At 61.5% G+C, this 6,082-nt stretch overlaps 1 pseudogene; it reads left to right on the top strand.

Moving 5' to 3' along the window:
* The first annotated feature begins 374 nt into the window (after positions 1 to 374).
* LOC136362023 (serine/threonine-protein kinase pim-1-like) lies at positions 375 to 1,740 on the top strand (annotated as a pseudogene).
* Positions 1,741 to 6,082: the final 4,342 nt, after the last annotated feature.

The following is a 6,082-nucleotide window of genomic DNA, read 5'->3' as shown; positions in this document are numbered from 1 at the left end:
GCTGGGGAAGTGGCGGCTTCGGCACCGTTTTCTCGGGCGTCCGCCTCTGGACGGGAGGCCGGTAAGTGGCCGGGAGGGGCGGTCTGGCACTGTGAGGAGGGCGGGGGCTGGAGCTCAGCCCCGCTGTCTCGATGCCTTTGCAGGTGGCCATCAAACGCGGTGGCCAGGGAGAGCGTCCTGCAGTGGCGAGCTGGTACGTGAGCGGGGCCAGTGGGGCAGAGCGGGGTTGTGGCGCCCGAGCATCCCCCGGGCGTGAGGAATCCCCATCACCAGGGAGGGCTGCCCAGGAGAGCGCGGGGGCATCCCAGACAGAGGGCAGCGTGGCCACAGGGCAGCATCAGGCCTGCTGGAGGCATTGTCTCCTCACGCCCGACGGCACCTGTGTTCCCATGGAGATCGTGCTGATGGAGAAGGTGGGCTCTGGCTGCTACAACATCATCCAGCTCCTGGACTGGTTTGAGCTGCCTGACAGCTTCATGCTGGTGATGGAGCTGTCCGGAGCAGTCGCGGGATCTCCTGCAGTTCCTGCTGGAGCAGGGGTTCCTGTGCGAGGAGATGGCGCGCTGGCTTTTCTGCCAGGTGCTGGAGGCCGTGCGGCACTGCACCGCCTGCGGCGTCCTGCACCGGGACATCAAGCCGGAGAACCTCCTCGTGGACCCGGAGAGCGGCGACCTGAAGCTCATCGACTTCGGTTGCGGCCCTTCCTCCAGGAGCAGGCTTTCACGCACTTTGCCGGTGAAGCCACAGCCCGGGGCCCTGCTCCCGGCCCCGGGCAATGCGGGGCCCCGTTCCCTCCTGGGCCGCGGGGTGCGGCCTTCGGCCTGTTGCCCTGTGGCACGGCGGCAGCCGCCGTGGCCCAGGAGCCGGCTGGCGGCCCTGCCCCCAGAGGGGGGGCTGCCAAAAAGCCAGGCCCGGCCCCTGGGCTTGGCAGGCCCGCAAGGGCTGGGGCCGCTTGGCTGGCCTTCTCCGCCTTGCAGAATGGTTTCCTGGCTTGGGCCGCTTGGCTGGGGGACGCGGGGTTGGCCTCGCGGGGAAGCTGCGGCCACGGGCGCCTAGCCCCTGCCTCTGGCTGGCGCCAGGCTCTGGAAGCCAGCGGCCTGCGGCTGGACAACGCTGCCCGTGTCCTCCCCTAGGAACACACGCCTACAGCCCGCCCGAGTGGATCGGCTTTGGCTACTACCACGGCGATTCGGCCACCGTCTGGTCCACTGGGCGTGCTGCTGTACGGCATGGTGTGCGGGTGCCTCCCCTTTGGGGAGGACCGGTGACATCGTGCTGGGGCAGCTCTGCTTCAGGCAGCAGGTCTCCCCAGGTTGGTATGCGGCTCCAGAAGGCAGGCTCGGGCAGAAGGCGGTGTGCGCAGCCCGGCGCGGCCCTGAGGCGCCTCCGCGGGGCCTGCCCTCAAGGGCTGGCCGCAGGAGGCGGGCAGTGCCACGGGGTCGGGGCGGCACGCGTGGCTGAAGGAGGCGGCCGTGTCCGGCCGTGCCGCTCTCCCGCACAGGGCAGAGCGGGTCGGGAGGCCGGCGCGGCTCTGAGCGCACGCGGCGCGGCCCGGGCCCTGCCGGCGCCGGGAGCCGCTGGGCAGGGGCCTTCTGCGAGTGACCGGCGCTTTCTGCCTTCTCTCCCCGTCCAGAGTGCCGACATCTGATCTGCTGGTGGCCCTGTCCAAGCACCCCGCGGACAGGCCGCAGCTGGAGGATGATCTCGCTCCACCCTTGGGTGCGCGGCAGCCGGTTCTGAGCCTCGCCGGAGCCTCTGCAGCGCCCAGCTCCCCAGTCCCACGCAGGACTCAAAAAGGGAAACCACCAGAAACCAAAACAATTAAAACCACCACCGACCCATTCCGGGCTGTCAGGTCTGGTCCTTGTCAGCAAGCTCAGCTAAAGAAACCTCTTGGCAAAAAGGGGTAGTCAGCGCGCTCCCTTCAGTGTTCTTCGGGGAGCGACCACTTGCCCCACGGCTTGCCCGAAAATGGAGGCTCCTCCCTCCCCTGGCGGTCCATCCTGAGGGGACACTGGAGCTCGGCTGGGAGCGGAAATGGTCCCAAAGTGGCCTGGAACCCCTGTGGGAGCCCATGGCAGCGCTGGGGAGGGAGGGAGGAAGGGGCCGTTGCTGGTGACCTGAGACTTGGCTCCCGCTCTGTGCCAGGGGCTTTCTGCCTGCTGGCCTGGGGATCACCCTCTCTGAGTTCAGCCCCACACCCACTCCTTCCCACAGCTCCTTCCGGACAGCATCCGCCGTGGTGGACACGTCCCCCGCTGCCATCCCTTGGCCAGGGGCCTCGTGGCTCATGCCAGACCCTTTCTTCCTCCCCAGGGAGCCTCCTCCTAGGCAAGAGGGCTGCTCCCCACAGCCCAGCACTCTCCAGCTCAGCCCCTCTCGAGCCAGGCCGCCCTCTGAGCCCCACGTGCCTGAGCCAAGCGGGCATTGGCGGCCGTCTTGGCCGCGGCCGCCGCAAATAAACTGAGCTCCTCTGGCAAGAGGAAAAGGACCGGCAAAACCTGCGCTCGGGGGCATAAGGAGAGTAGACTCCGGCTGCTCGGGGAACTGGGAAGCAAGCTCCACAGGGAAAAATGCTTTTGAAAGTGCTGGCCTCCATCACTGCTGGTCACTTTCGAAACATCACCTCCTGAGGGCACCGGAGCAGGTGATTGCCAAATGGCGGAAGCCAAAGAGGTGAGGCAGAAGGCTGCCTGGCCTGAACGGGCATCTTCTCTGGGAACGAGGACAGAAAAGGAAGCCCTGGGCCCAGTGGAATCCAGGTCAGGAGAAGATAACGCCAATGCTTCTTGCCACTGAAGGGAGAAATTTGGTGTGGTGAAAGCTCAGCTGGAGATGAAGGTGGCCAAAAATGTGGGGTACAATGAAACCCGTGTTTTAAAATACATGAAAGGAAAACAAGGTTGTAAAAATAACGTTGTCCCCTACCAGGATGCGGATGGTCACCTCAGCAACAGGGACAGAGACACGGTACAGGCGTTTCATGCAGCCTTTGCCTCTGTCTTCGACACTCAGCCCTCCCTTCCCAGTGGAAAACATTGCACTGCACCAAGGGATGCAGCATAGGTTTTGAAGAGGGCCGACTTGCTCTGGGAGTGTCAAATGTCTCCTTAAAATGACATCTGTTTACCGGGGGGGGCGGGGGGTGGGGGGTGAGTTTTTTTTTCCCAGGGAAAATGGCAACCATTCGTATCCAAGACACCGTGGCCATGACTGGCCTTGCGTTGGCTAGAATTCAAGGCGGATCAGGATTTCTCACAGACCTAAAGTACTACAAATGGGAATCCTGGCTGCCCTGGGAGTTCCAAATATCTCCTGCAAAATGACATTAGGAACCTGAGCGGGGTGTTCAGTTTTCCACGGAAAAGGCCACTGTTTTTTTCGAAGACCCTGTGCCCAGAACCGGCCCTCAAACCGCTAGAATTTGCGACAGATCAGGATTTTTCCCAGACCCAAGGTACCACAAATGGGAGTCCTGACTGGCCTGGAAGTGCCAATGTCTCTAGCAAAATGACATCAGGAAGCTGGCGGGGCTGAGTTTAGTTTCCCAGGGAAAAGGGCCACCCTTCGTATCCACGGCCCCGTGCCCAGGATCAGCCTTCCACCAGCTGGAATTCGGAACGATTCATTCATCAAGATTCTATATATGTCCCAGATCCTAGCTTGCACAAATGGGAATCCTGGTTGCCCTGGGCAGTGCCAAATGTCTCCTGCAAATGACATCAGGAACCTGCAGAGGTGATTTCAGTTTCCCACGGAATGGTCCACCATTCGTATCCAAGACCCTGGGCCTATGACTAGTCTCCTGCCAGCACAAATTCAAGATGGCCCTCCAATACCCTGCCTGCCAGCCCCACCCTGTGCCCCGAGGGCCACCGCCGAGGTACTGGAGGCCCTTGAGTTGGTGGTGGCTGAGCCACCACCGCCCGTCGGCACAGGCAGGGACCCCCTGGTGCCACCAGCGCCGGCGCCACTTCACAGGTGCAAATGGTACTGTCTGTCCTCCAGTGACAGCGACGACGACGATGGTGACAGCGATAGCGACAGCAGCAGCAGTAAGCGCCCCCAGTGCTGGCTGTGCCCCCACAGGGTCCCTGCGACCTCCCCGCCCGTGGAGTTCTCCCTGCACAGCAAGTTCGAGCAGATGACGATCCTGTACGACAACTGGAGCTTTGGGGTAGACGCCGAGGATGCGCAGTTTCCTGCGGCTCACCTACGAGAGTCTGCTGCAGCCGAGAGTCTGCTTGTCCTGGGTTGTAGTTCAGGATGTATTCTATCACCATCCTCAGTTAATGGCCCATCAATGCCTTGTGCATGACTCATAGATAACTCCCTCCGGGAGTTATCTCCCTTTAATGGGCCATTAAGGCTCTCTTCCATGACTCATCATCCCATTGTGAGATGCTCAGCCCATGGGGAAGAGCCAAGCATTCTCACCTGGATATAAGCTGGGATTTGGGACAGTAGAAGCAGCCCTCACCCACTGGATTCCCAGAGGACCGGAGCTACCAGACCTTTCTACAAGATTTCTGTTTCAGGAAGACCACCTTGTCTGGACTGTTTCCATCACCCTGATCAGGTTGTATTCTGACTCTGTCACTGGTTTTTCTTTTTGTATTATTTTATTCTATTTTATTCTATTTTATTTTCCTTTTCTTCTCATTAAATTTTATTTCTGACTTAGAGCCTCTTACTTGGTTTGTTTTCAAACCACAACACTGCTGCAGCTCACTGGCTGAATGACACCCGCTGGGTGCACCACACCGATATCCTTGGGGACAGTCTGGGGACATTGGGGACAGTCTGGGGACACGGGGACACTGGGACGGGTGTGGGGATTGGGGACACTGGGATGGGTGTGGGGATACGGGGATTGGGGCACAGGCCTGCGCACTGGCTGAAGGACACCCACTGGTGCACCACACCGATATCCTTGGGGACAGTCATGGGACATGGGGACACTGGGACGGGTGTGGGGATATGGGGATTGGGGACATGGGGCCGTGCACTGGCTGAACGACATGCACTGGGTGCACCACACCGATATTCTTGGGGACACTGGGGACAGTCTGGGTACAGTCTGGGGACACGGGGACATTGGGATGGACATTGGGGACTGGGGACACAGGGCTGTGCACTGGTTGAATGACACCCACTGGGTGCACCCCACCGATATCCTTGGGGACAGTCTGGGGACAGTCTGGGGACAGTCTGGGGACACTGGGACACTGGGACGGGTGTGGGGACACGGGGACGGGGGGACGGACATTGGGGATTGGGGACATGGGGCTGTGCATTGGTTGCATGAGACCCTCTGGGTGCACCACACCGATATCCTTGGGGACAGTCTAGGGACGCTGTGGGGACATGGGGCTGGGCACTGGGACATGGGGACAGGTGTTGGGGACACAGGGAGTGAACCAGGAACACAGGGAGGGCGTTGGGGACACAGGAGCAGATCCTGGAGACACAGGGAGGGCGTTGGGGACACAGGGATGGGCATTGGGGAAACAGGGAGTGGACCGGGGACACAGGGCACTGGGGACACAGGGATGAGTGTTGAGGACACAGGGATGGGTGCTGGGGACACAGGAGTGGATCCTGGTGATACAGGGATGGGTACTGGGGACACAGGAGCGAATCCTGGGGACACAGGGAGGGTGTTGGGGACACAGGGATGGGGGATCCTGGTGACACAGGGAGGACATTGTGGGCACAGGGATGGGTGTTGGGGACACAGGAGCGGATCCTGGTGACACAGGCAGGGCGTTGGGGCCAGGCCACAGATTTATCAGGGTCACATCACCAGGCAGTGCCAAGGCAAGGCCACCCCCATCCCCTGTCCATTCCTCAGTCCCTCTGTCCGTGCGTTCTGGCCTTGACCTGCGGCCACACTGACCAGGACAAGCAGTCCGCGGCGCCTGGAGCCCCGCGAGCACCGCACGGGCAGCGCCTGCAGTGAGGACTATTACCCCATCAGCCAGCAGGAGAAGGAGTGTTACCTGCAGCCCTGCCCGGTGCCCCACCCCGACCCCGACGGCCCTGACACGCAGGTGAGCGTCCAGAGGTGACCCCCTCCGTG

Source organism: Sylvia atricapilla, chromosome 6 (assembly GCF_009819655.1).
Source record: "Sylvia atricapilla isolate bSylAtr1 chromosome 6, bSylAtr1.pri, whole genome shotgun sequence".
In the NCBI taxonomy this organism is placed as follows: domain Eukaryota; kingdom Metazoa; phylum Chordata; class Aves; order Passeriformes; family Sylviidae; genus Sylvia; species Sylvia atricapilla.
This window is presented reverse-complemented; position numbering and strand designations above follow the sequence as displayed.